General features: G+C 32.7%; 1 long non-coding RNA gene across 1 annotated transcript; it reads left to right on the top strand.

Annotated features, from left to right (window-relative positions):
- The first annotated feature begins 650 nt into the window (after window positions 1-650).
- LOC116422034 lies at window positions 651-8,404 on the top strand. The gene is made up of 3 exons (XR_004232635.1): window positions 651-853; window positions 6,703-6,777; window positions 6,882-8,404. It is a non-coding gene; the product is annotated as an uncharacterized LOC116422034 (long non-coding RNA).
- Window positions 8,405-13,647: the final 5,243 nt, after the last annotated feature.

Here is a 13,647-nt window from a genome sequence, read left to right as displayed (position 1 = left end):
TAATTTGATTTTTCACTTTCCTTTTTCTAATCAGATTTACTAAAGGATTATCTATTTTATTGGTATTTTTTCATAAAACCAACTCTTAGTTTTATTTATTAATTCAACAGTTTTTTTTACTTTCAATATTATTAATTTCTCCTTTTAATTTTAGAATTTCAAGTTTAGTATTTGATTGGGGGTTTTTAATTTGTTCTTTTTCTAGCTTTTTAAGTTGCAAGCCCAATTCACTGATCTTTTCTTTCTATATGATCTTATTTTGTTAGTCTTAAAGAAGAGTTGAAAGATGGATTTTCAGGTTCTAGACCACAGATCTTGACATCAATTTAAAGAAAAAATTCAGAGCAACGTTTTAAGATATGGATTGTGAGTATATTTAAGGTAAACTGGTGATCAATAGAAACCTGAAAGTTTCTTCAAGAACTGTCCATGGAAAATTCTAGGAAGTTCATAACGTAAATTCCAAGCTCTACAGAATTTCCCCACAAACATAACAGTTACATGTTGGAGTAAAACAAAGAGCAGTGAAAAAGAAGAATTGGGGTAGAACAGTAGTCCTTCTGTAACAATTAGAGAAGATCCAAAGAAAGATTCTAGAATGGAAGTTTAGCCCTTGTGAAATATAAGCACTTCCATTCTAGTTACACTGAAACAGCAAGTGGTGAGTCCTGGGGCTAGCTGGTTTGGGAAATATTCTGGGTCCCAGCCACAGTAACTTTCATCTCCCAGATATTTTGGGGTATTGGGAACCTGAGTAAAAGAAGATTGAGGGAAACTGCTGATAAAGAAAGCAAGATCTAGCAGATCTAGCTATGTTGCTGAGATGGGACAAGATTGAAAAAGCATAAGCTTGGTGAGTAGAGAAGCAGTGAGGCAGAGATTTCAGTGGCTGTGGGTACTCAATGGAGAGTAGAGTTCTTTTTGGGGTTCTAGATTATAGAGCAGCTCTGAAGGAAGACCAGAGACCAGAGGTATCATCCTCCACATTCCAGGACTGAATGTGCTTGCCCTAACAAGCTATTAAAAAAAATGAATAAGCAAAAGAGAAAGAATCCAGTTATTAAAAGTTAATATGAAAATAGGGAAGACTAGCGTTCATATTCAGAGGAATATATTTAATTTTTAAAAAGGCATCTCCTGCCCAAAGAATAATGTTAAATAGTATTAAACTAATTAATTAATTGAATAATTAGAATGGATAATTTTTATTATATTAAGTTAAAAAGTTTTTATACAAATAAAACCAATGGAAAAAAAGATTCGAAGGGAAGCAGTGTACTGGGGGAAAGTTTTATATTTAAGCGTTCTGATAAAGGCCTTATTTCTAAAATATAGAAAAAATTGAATTAGATTTATGTCATTCTTCAATTAACTGGTAAATATTGAAAGGATAACAACAGACAATTTTCAGGTGAAAAAGTGAAACCATTTGTAGTCACATGAAAAGGTGCTCTAAATCACTATTGATCAGAGAAATATAAATTAATACAAATCTAATGTATCACTACACACCTCTCAGATTGGTTAAGATGACAGGAAAATATGATGAATGTTGGAGGGGATGTGGGAAAACTGGGACACATAGCATTGTTGGTGGAGTTGTGAAGTGATTCAACTATTCTGGATCATAATTTGGAACTATGTCCAAGCCCTATGTCCAAAGGCCTATCAAACTGTGCATATCCTTTGATCCAGCCGTGTCTCTATTGGGTCTGTATCCCAAAGAGATTTTAAAGGAGGGAAAGGGACCCACATGTGTAAAAATGTTTGTGGCACCCCTTTTTGTAGTGATGAGAAACTGAAAATTGAGTGCATATGCCCATCAGTTGGAGAATCATTGAATAAGTTATGATATATAAATTTTATGAAATATTATTGTTCTACAAGAGATGATCAACAGGATGATTTCAAAGAGTCCCGGAGAGACTTACATGAACTGATGAACATGGTTCATTTCAATAGCAAGGTGATTCAGGCCAGTTTCACTGGTCTTGTGATAAAGAGAGAACTGTGGACTGACTGTGGACCACAACATAGTATTTTCACTGTTTTTGTTGTTTGCTTGTTTCTTGTTTTCTTTCTCATGTTTTCCCTTTTTGATTTGATTTTTTCCTGTGCAGAATGATAACTGTGGAAATATGCATTTGAAAAATTGCACAAGTGTAACACATATTGGATTATTTGCAATCTAGAGGCAGGGGTGGTTGGAAGGGATGGGAACAATTTCAGAACACAAGGTTTTCCAAGGCTTAGTGTTAAAGGTTATTTATGCAAATATTTTGAAAAAAAGCTTTAATTAAGGAAAAAAAAAAACAAATTTTGCTTAATGAGAAGGAGTCTCTGATCAGTGTTCCTAGGTAAGGGTTATACTACTGAAGTGGCATCAGTATGTATATTCAGAAATTCATTAAGAAACTTTGTCATAAACTTCTGGGAAAAAAAAAAGAAGAGTTAAAATTAAGTGTATTTGGAATGGGTTAAATCACACCAAAAGAGCTTTAATTAATCAACTAATCAATCAGTCAGTCAATTAATTGATTTATTCTCTAAAGAATGTCTTCACTTGATAAAGGTATATTTCATTTGTTTTCTGTTAATTCAAGTCATTTAATCAATAGAAATTCTATGAAAATATTTTATTTTCTTTGATAAAACTGCCCTTTTTACTCCCTGCATATATTTGTCAAATATATTCTTCTATTCTGAGGGCTCCTTTTGTAATGGCAGAGAAACTGAGGCAGGAGAGATATTAGAGAGCCTTTTTAATATTTTATTAATTGGAGAGTATAATTGACTGGACAGGACTCTCATCTCAAATTATCCAGTCAGACAGAGATAAAGATATACTGGGACCAAGGAATCCATATTGGTCCCAGGGCTGGAGGAGACTGTCATCTCAAAGAATCCAGCATGCTGCATCCAGCAGCCATTCTCCAGCAATGAATAGGAGAAACCCAACTTCTTAAATACCTTTTAGAAACAAAGAAGAGGTAAGAAGTTCAGGAAAACTTCTGTCAGGATTGGGGGAGACCATAAATCCTAAAAATCCAGAGATAGGATGTCTGAATACACAGAGATAAAGATGTCAGTGAGGTATCTTGGAATATTTTAGAGGGATATTGTAAATTCTCGAGGACAGGAAAGAGTCAGGAGTTCCACTCTCTTGTTTATCCTGCTTGTGCTAACAATTTATAACCTTAGAGTAAATGGTTCCCAATTTTAATGGACCAGAAAGGGGGGTGGGGTTTTAACAGTTTAGGGAAATAGTTAGGGAGACTGAGATAAGGGAAACTAGTACAGGGAAACTGAGCCAGGACAGTTAAAGAGAACTGTGGCATAACACTTTACCACTTTTTCTTCACTTCTCATTTTGGCAAATAATTTCTCTCTATATTCCTCAGAAAAATTTGATAATTTGTTCTAAGTTCTCTCTCTCATTATCACCTAGCTCCTTATACCTACCTGTTTTTTTTTTTTCACCTATGCAAGAAATAGTCAACTTTTCTCTCCTCGACCAGTTTTAAACATTGTGAAACTCTTTTGAATCACTTCTATTACAAATAATTGGCTTGCTTTCACGTTTTACCTTCCTTTTAAAGGCAAACTATTCTCAATGGGTCTTTATTTGTTGCTTTATAAAGCACTCTTCTTTGTATTCCTTAGTGCTTGGAGGAGGTGAACTTGGAACCCAGGGCCCATAAAAAGTATCTTACAGAATATATTTTTCCTATTCATTCTTCAACCAGGAAGTATTTGTTTTGGATAACAGTATTATAAGAAACATCAAAGAAAGAATTAAATATAAACCTTACCTCCTTTATTTCTTAAGAAATTTAGCATAACAAAATTTGAGCCTATATTGTTGTTTACTTATGCAATTTTTGCATTCCTATAAAAGCCTTTGTAGGGAAAATATGCTTTTTTAGAGAATACAAGAGCACTTAGATTTCTTATCATGTATGAACATTATTTTCTATTTTAACTGGCTTAATTGTTTTAAAATAATGTTGCATAATACACCAATGTAAAGCACGTGCTCTTTGAAAATTCTTTTGAGTAAATTTCATTATGTTTCATTGTATTATCCTTTTCACTTGAGTAAATATACTGTACTAGATTTGGATTTAGTCATGCTGTATTTTGCCTGTCAGAAAATTTGCATTTCTGTGATCAAAATGAAAGATGTGTTTGAGCTTTGTGGAGAAAGTGCATGTAGAAAAGACTTTATGTGCTTCTGAGATCATTTTTCTTTTATGATGATTTGTAAAAAGCCCCTCAGATAAGGTGGATAGCTTTCTTGGAGTGTCAGGAAGAAAAAAATATAGAGGCACAGTGGGTGCATTATTCTTTGGGGATTAGAACACATATCTTTAACAGAAAGTTAATTTAATCAGTATAAGTCATGAATGCTTTCTTGTAATGTGAAAATAAGGGAACAACAATGACAATTATTTGTACACTCTGAAGTTGAAGGATCAAAAAACTACAAAGGAGGCCTTTAAAGTTTCATGTCACTGACCAATTTAGGTTGATTTGTAGGATTGCATAATGATTTGCATATTAAACAGTTCCAATGAGTTTTCAGATGTAAACCATGATTGCAGGAGTTTAAAGAAGTATGTCACCTCTTTCTCAATCTGATTGCCATCATAGCCACATTTATCTCTGGAGACAAATAACACCTAAACATAAGGCTACACAGTTTCAGAGAATGACTACTTCATCTTAATCTGATGTTTCTCCTCTGTTGATTATTTTCATTTTTCCTTTATATGGCTTGCTTCCACAGTATTTTCTTGTTGTCTTTTCAATTACATTTTAAATTATTTGAAAATAGAGTCTATCTTTTGCCTCTCCCTGTAATGACAGCAATTATCACAATGTTTGGAACATAATGGACACAAAATATTTTTGACTATTTCCTGTTCTTTCTTTGGGATAGCCCAAGACTTTCAAATGCATTTGAAAAACCAATTTTCCTATGCTAGTGTTCTCTCTCAATACAGAAAGGGTTCAGTATAAAGAGTATAAAATGAAAAAAAAAAGAGGATAAGAATTTGAGTAGCCTGGTTTTTAGTCCCATCTCTGCCAAGAATTAGTTATGTGAACTTAGAAAAGTCAATTTTCCTCTCCGGGCTTCCTTTTTTCAATTGTAAAAAGAATAGGAAAAAATCAATTGATTTTTATTGTCTCTTTTCTAACTTTGGCATTTTGACATTCTATTAGCTCTGGTTTAGACAACAACAACAATAATAAATGTTATTATTGTTGTTGTTGCTATTTTATTATGAATCACATATCTTCTTTGAAACCTACACCAATTTCCAAAGGCTCCACAATTACAAAGAATTTAATAGAATACTGTATTTTTTAATATTGCTATAGAAAACAAACTTTCATTAAAGAGGAAAATGTAGAATATAAATTGCTCTAGTTAACTCTTTGGCATAAAGTTCACTTAGTATGTTCAGTGAAAAAGCATGGAGGTACTTATAAATAGTTATTGGAAAATTAAAGAGATCAGGTTTTTAGTAAAAAAAAAAAAGAAAAACATACACATACAGAAAGAGAGGCAGAGGCAGAGAGGCAGAGGCAGAAAGACACAGAAGCAGAGGGAGATAGAGAAGAAGAAAAAAAAGAAGAGAAGTGTACAATAAGAAGTATAGAAGAAGAGAAGCATAAAAGAAGTATAGAAGAAGAAGAAAAGTATAGAAGAAATAGTAGTAGTAGAAGAAGAAGAAGAAAAAGTAGTAGAAGGAGAAAAAGTAGAAGTATAGAAGTCGTAGAAGTAGGAGTAGAAGAAGTTGAAGTAGAAGAAGAAGAAAGAGAAGCAGAAAAAGTGGTAGAAGTAGAAGAAGAAGTAGAATAAAAAAGTAGAAAAAGAAGTAGAAGAGGAAGAAGTAGTAGAAGAAGAAGTAGATGTAGTAGAAGAGGTAGAAGAGGAAGAAGAAGAAGAAGAAAATAATGACTCAGTTTTTAATACATATAACTGACAATATACTCAATTGACTAACTAGCAGACGAGAAAGGGTTTTTTCTTGGAAAATGAAGGAGCAGAAAGTGTGAGAGGAAAAAGGAGGTTTCCTCTTGGAAAATATAAGGTTGTTGTTTGTCCCCTCCCGGCAACCTTTCATTTCCATTAAAATAATATAATTTATTTCATTCTGGCAGAGGTGAAGTTATCAAGATGTTTATTATTTTAGGATTTGTCCTCTTGAGATCATGTTATACTCCCTTGCAGCAAGTGATAGGGTCCATATAAAACTGTTACTTTGTGATTAAAAGGGATAAACTTGCCTTTTCAAAAACTGACTTCCTTCCCTCCCCATGATAATCCTGTTCACCTAAATTGGGACCAAACATTATGAATCAACTCTGTGCTCACTGCAGCAAGAGTGAACAATAAATCACAATAATTCTTTTACTATTCAGAGAGATTTCAAATCTTGGAGATTTTTAATCACAGTGCAATGGCAAGAGTGTTAATGAGATCTATAAATTAACGTAAAATAGGGTAATTGTGCCCTATGCTGTAATAAAGGCTGGGTTGGCTGATATCATTAAAGCAATTAAATACTTTTTTTGATTCTTAAGATAAATTAGAATAAAAATATTACAGTGTATAAGAGACTCATTGATAACAGGATAACTTAATTATAGAGTGGACTCATCTAATATTGAATTGACTTATATTAATTCCAGGAGCTCACCAGACTTTTCACCATGTATTCCTGACATTAGTAGGATGTTATCACATTATCATTGTTGTCAGAATCAGTGAGTAATCTCTTTCAAAAAGCTTTTTATTAGATCATGTAACATGTAACCATATTTTTTCTAACATTTTAATAATCTTTCTCAACATAATCTTTAATTTTTAGATTTCTTTTGCTAATGGTTTTGTTTATGAGATGAAAGGCAAGTTGGTAAGTATATAAAGGAAATCGAAGAGAATAGTCAGAAAAGCCAAAGGAAGAAATGAGAAGAAATATGGGGATGATATGATGGTCTATAAACTTTTTATGCTGGAAGTTTGAATTTATCCATCTCACAGTATAATTCATTTTTTTTTCTTCTGACCACCAGTCAGAATAATGCAGCAGCAGCAGAGACAGAGGAAGTACAAAGAAAGCTATGGTAACTGGTGAGGACAAAAACTACAAATATGTTGAAATCAATAGATAAACATCTTTGAAAAATAGCTTTTTAAAAATTCCCTCTCAAAATAATTGATTTTTTTTGTTAGCAAAAATCTGCTTTCTTATTTTTTCAACCTTCTACCACATCCCATTTTTAATTTAATACTCATATATGCACTATATAATTTTTTTCTCTCACGTTCTCCTCATACATCACCCCTTGTTTTCCCAAAGAACACCCCTTCCATTTGTGCTCAATAGTCAACTAGTTATGTATAAAAAGACTGAGACAAGAGCAAATGGTTGCAAACAGTCTGAGCCTTAAAAACTGTCATCTCACAGACTGGGAAGGTTTGACTGCTGAGTAAAAACATGGAACAGCCTTTTACTATCAAGGAATCCTAACACAGCTGTGATGACCAGACTCCTTCTAGGCTGCTGCTTTAGGAAAGCAGCTAGCACACAATTGAGGATGTGAAGCAGCTTCAATTGCTAGCTATGGGCTCTTTTTGGAGAGCAAAGAGAGGAGAGCTATAGTCTTCAGTCCCCTGAGAGACCCACAACAGGGAGCAAGATCATTTGAAGGATAATAAATCATCTTGAATAAGAGAATCAAAAACTTAAGGAAGAACACAATTCCTTGATAAACAAAATTGGGTAAATGGAAGCTAATGACATTTTAAGACACCAAGAAATAATAAAACAAAATCAAAAGAATAAATAAGAAAATACAAGAGAAAGTGAAACGTCATCAGAAAAACAACAGGTATGGAGAACAAATCAAGGATAAGTAGTTTAAGAAGAGTCAAACTATTTGAAAATTACAATTAAAATGAATCTTGATACAATATTACCAAAAACAATCAAGGAAAATTGTGCTAATGTTCTATAAGAGGAAGGCAAAGCAGAAATAGAAAAAAAAAATCCACTAATCACCACTTCAACTAGATCTCAGGACGAAAACTAAAGAATATCATATCCAGCTTTCAATACTTCCAGGTTAAGAAGAAAGCATGGGAAGAAACAACAATAACAAAATTCAATATAATGGAGTTATAATAAGAATTCTACAATATCAACAGCCATTATATTGAAGGACATAAGTATTGAAATATGTTTTGTAAAGTAAAAGACTTTAAATTACAACCAAAGGTAATTTAACCAAAAATGCTAATTATTATCTTGAATGAAAAAAAATTATTCAAAGATCTCAAAGACTTCCAGGTTTTTGTGACAAAAATCTAGTAACTTAAGGTAAATATTAAAAACCATTTATAATTATAATCAGTAAAGTCAATTTTATTTCATATTTTGAAAACATTCTCAGTATTAATCACTGTTATTATTATGTGGGGATTTTGAAAGAAAGATTTTAGCTAAGCTGAATATGATGGGATTTATTCCAAAAACCAAAAACATAAACTGAGTAGGGAAAGATGTAAAGAAGTAACTTTTTCATTAAATGATACATAAAAGGGAAAAAATGATAGAGATGAAGCTGGTGGGGGAGGGAGGTTGCATAGTACTCGCACCTTAATCTCAGCAGGAGTGGATGAAAGAAGGAACAGTATGTCAATAGATAGATAGATAGATAATTTCTCTATCCATATATAAATTGTATTTATGTGAAGAGAGAGAGAGAGAGAGAGAGAGAGAGAGAGAGAGAGAGAGAAAGAGAGAGAGAGAGAGAGAGAGAGAGAGAGAGAGAGAGAGAGAGAAAGAGGTATAAAATCTTTTAAATACAGAAAGAAATAATGGGTAAGCTTAGAAGAAAGGAAGGACTCTGAGGAAGGCAGTGTAGTTTGTATAAGTTAAACAAAGGAATAAGGAGGGATAGGAATAGGGTAAGGAGGAATAAAGTAAGGAAAAATGGAAAAGAAAAAAACAGTGAATTATCACCACTTCAACTAGATCTCAGGAGGAAAATTAAGGAATATCATATCCAGCTTTCAATGCTCCCAGATTAAGGAGAAAACATTAGAAGAAACAACAATAACAAAATTCAATATAATAGAGCTATAATAAGAATTATGCAAGATAATAATTAACTTTTTTGGGTAAGTTACTTTTGGTTGTAACTTAAGGTCTTTTTTTTTTGGCATTTACATGTTTATAAAGATTTTGGCATCTGATCCTTGCTGTAATCTTGTGATGTAAATACTATTTTTTTAAATAGCCTTTTGTTTACAAGTTATATGAATGGGTAATTTTACAGCACTGACAATTGCCAAATCTCTTGTTCCAATTTTTCCCCTCCTTCCCCCCACCCCCTCCCCTAGATGGCAGGATGACCAATAGATGTTAAATATATTAAAGTATAAATTAGATACACAATAAATATACATGATCAAACAGTTATTTTGCTGTACAAAAAGAATCGGACTCTGAAATATTGTACAATTAGCCTGTAAAGGAAATCCAAAACGCTGGCAGGCAAAAATATAGGGACTGGGAATTCAATGTAATGGTTTTTAGTCATCACCCAGAGTTCTTTCTCTGGGCGTTGCTGGTTCAGTTCATTACTGCTCCATTGGAACTGGTTTGGTTCATCTCATTGCTGAGAATGACCAGGTTCATCAGAATTGATCATCATATAGTATTGTTGTTGAAGTATACAATGATCTCCTGGCCTTGCTCATTTCACTCAGCATCAGTTCGTGTAAGTCTCTCCAGACCTCTCTGAAATCATCCTGTTGGTCATTTCTTAATGAACAATAATATTCCATAATATTCATGTACCACAAATTTATTCAGCCATTTTCCACTTGATGGGCATCTACTCAGTTTCTAGTTTCTGGCCACTACAAAGAGGGCTACCACAAACATCCGTGCACATACAGGTCCCTTTCCCTTCTTTATGATCTCTTTGGATATAAGCCCAGTAGTAACACTGCTGGATCAAAAGATATGTGCAGTTTGATAACTTTTTGAGCATAGTTCCAAATTGCTCTCTATGATTAGATGTGGTCACAGTTCCACCAACAATGTATTGTGTCCCTGTTTTCTCACATCCCCTCCAACATTCTGCATTATCTTTCCCTGTCATTCTAGCCAGTCTGACAGGTGTGTAGTGGTATCTCAGAGTTGTCTTAATTTTCATTTCTCTTATTGATAATGACTTGTCTTTTCATATGGCTAGAAATAGTTTCAGTTTCTTCATCTGAGAATTGTCTGTTCATATCCTTTGATCATTTCTCAATTGGAGAATGGCTTGATTTCTTATAAATTAGAATCAATTCTCTCTATATTTTGGAAATGAGGCCTTTATCAGAACCTTTGACTGTATAAATATTTTCCTGGTTAATTGCTTCCCTTCTAATCTTGTCTGTATTAGTTTGGTTTGTACAAAAAATTTTCAATTTGATATAATCAAAATTTCCTATTTTGTGATCAGCAATGATCTCTAGTACTTCTCTGGTCATAAATTCCTTCTTCTTCCTCTTCCACAGGTCTGAGAGGGAAACTATCCTGTGTTCCTCTAATTTATTTATAATCTCATTCTTTATGCCTAGGTCATGAACCCATTTTGACCTTATCTTGGTGTACAGTGTTAAGTTTGGGTCGATGCCTAGTTTCTGCCATACTAGTTTCTAATTTTCCCAGCAATTTTTGTCAAACAGTAAGTTCTTATCCCAAAAGCTCGGGTCTTTGGGTTTGGCAAACACTAGATTGCTATAGTTATTGACTGTTTTGTCCTTTGAACCTAACCTATTCCACTGATCAACTAATCTATTTCTTAGCCAATACCAAATGATTTTGGTAACTACTGCTCTATAATATAATTTTAGATCTGGTGCAGCTAAGCTGCCTTCATTTGATTTTTTTTTTCATTAATTCCCTTGAAATTCTTGACCTTTTGTTTTTCCATATGAACTTTGTTGTTATTATTTCTAGGTCATTAAAACGGTTTTTTGGGAGTCTGATTGGTATAGCGCTAAATAAATAGATTAATTTAGGTAGTATTAGGTCTTTTACTTTACAAATTTTATTTCTAAATAATTGAAATTATCCATTTTATACTTGTAATACAGTTTAATGTCAGATATTGCTGAATCTGCTTCTTTTAAATCTTCTTTCCATGTTTTAAAAAAAGTTTTTGGCTTTCTCAATACATGAACAATAAATATTACTTTAGTTATTTAGATCTGAGATTATATAAAACATGTTTTCTCTTTGCATTCATATAGTTCCTGTCTGTTTTGAAATGTATTCTCTCAGATAGCATTTTATACCATCAAATTACCTTAAATAATCTGATTTGATGTTTTGGCATTTGATAATGTTGCTCACACAGGGTAGTTTTTCTTTTTTTCTCTTTTGATTAAATATATTTTAGATTTAATTTTTAGATTAGATTAGATGTAATTAATATAAAATCATAATCACAAACTCTACATTTTTAATAATATATTCTAACCCTGACCTTTATTTTATCTTTGCATGTATCTCTCACTTTTTATAGTGTTTCCTGAAAGCAACATATTGTTGAATTCTAAAAAGTTCATTGGCTATCAATATCCATTTTTTGGGTACTTTCATCCAATTCACATTCTATACCTCTTTTCTATTTTTCCTCACGGTCCTCCTTCCCTATTGTTATCCTTCCTTACTCCTTTGCTTTACTTCTACAAACTACACTGCCTTCCTCTTCTCAAATTCACCAGTCCTTCAAGAATCCTTTCCTTATCCTTTTGACAGTTTTATCTAACTGATCCATTTGTTCAATGCCATCCCAATTTATTTTTAAAAATTATCTTACTGGGGGCAGTTAGGTGGCACAATGGATAGAGCACCACCCTGAAGTAAGGAGATCCTGAGTTTAAATCTGGCCTCAGAAACTTAACACTTTCTAGCTGTATAATTTTAGGCAACTCACTTAACCCCAATTGCCTCAAGGGGAAAATCATCTCATTTAATCAGAAAACAATTGACAAAGTTCATATTGAAGAGCAAAAGATCAAGGACTTTACATGGAAAGACAATTTAAAGGAAGCCGATTCAGCAATATCTGACTTTAAACTGTATTACAAGTATAAAATGGATAATTTCAATTATTTGGGAAATAAAATTTTCTTGTACAAAATAAAACTGAAGCAAACAAAAATAGAAGAAACACAGAAAATGGGATTGGAGGGGCTTTCAAAGATAATTTCTCAGGTAGGATGTAATTAGATTGGAATTTTGCTGTAGTTAACATAAAAAAGAAACATCAAATGATAACTAAAATAGGAGAGATTTCCCATTGAGTAGTTTTGTGGAAAGAATTTTCATCCTTAAAGTATAAGTCCTAGTTTTAAGTCCCCTGTGTGATATTTCTATATGTGACTTCGGTCCATTTTCATTGTCTTCTTTGTTCTCAGAGTCTTTGCTTTTAAAATAATGGAGTTGCATGAAATGTCTTCTTGAGTTCTTCTCAACATACACTCACATATATATGTATGCATATATACATATTCATGTGTATATATGTGTGTATGGTCTTTTTGTTCCTAAGTCTCCTTTTAGTCCTAGATCAATGATTCTATAAATTTAAATTCTAACACAAAAAATAATTATTCATACACTGAAGTGTAAAGGAAATAAAAGAAAAAGGAAAACTAAGCTAATTCAATAAACATTATAACTTTTCACTCTCTAACTAGACTTCATTTAATTTATTTTAAGTGTAGAGTGATAAAGTAGTCAAATCAAGAAGTGATGTGATATTTACTTAAATTCACTATGACTTTTGATTTAGTATAAGATAAAATCAATTAAATGAGAAATCATCATGTAAGGATTTAACTCTAAGACAAGTGACAGATTGAAAACTTGTATCAGAGGATTGGCAACTGATATACAGCATCAATATGAGGAAGTCTCAGAATAGTGTCAGAGTGATAGCCCTAGAAGGGTATTCAGGAGGGAGATAAAGAAAAACGACAAAGAAAGGCTTATAGCAAAATGTAGAATTTAAGGTAAGTCTAGAAAAAGGTAAAAAAAAAAAAATCAGGAGGCTAAACGAGACAATATTTCAGACAGATTGGATAACCAGTGAAAATGAAATGAATTAGGAGATGAAATATCCTTTTTGAGTAATAAGTAAGGCAGTGTCCAGACTACGTGAGGGAGAATGAAGTGTAAGAATACTGAAAAGGATGAAAGGAGCCAGATTGAAGAGGGCTTTAAATACCATTTTAAATTTGATCGCAGAGGTAATGGGAAACCACTAGAGTTATTGAATAGGGAAATGTAAAGACTTGATCAAATCTTCATTTGAGGAAGGTCATTGGCAATTGCATATAAATTGGATAAGGCAGAGACTTGAGAATAGATCAAACTTAAGCCTTTTTCCATTAAGTCAGAGAAACAATAAAAGTATACTTTAAACTTTTGGTTGGATAAGTAAAAAGAAGTTTACAAGATTTGGGGGGAAATTAAAGCAGCATGGTTTGATGACAGATTCTATATGTGGGGTAAGTGAAAGTGAAGATTGACATTGGTTATAAGCCTGGCTTATTGGGAGAAT

This window comes from Sarcophilus harrisii, chromosome 1 (genome assembly GCF_902635505.1).
Source record: "Sarcophilus harrisii chromosome 1, mSarHar1.11, whole genome shotgun sequence".
Classification (NCBI taxonomy): domain Eukaryota; kingdom Metazoa; phylum Chordata; class Mammalia; order Dasyuromorphia; family Dasyuridae; genus Sarcophilus; species Sarcophilus harrisii.
Note: the sequence above shows the minus strand (reverse complement) of the source record. Positions and strands in the feature narration are given on the sequence as shown.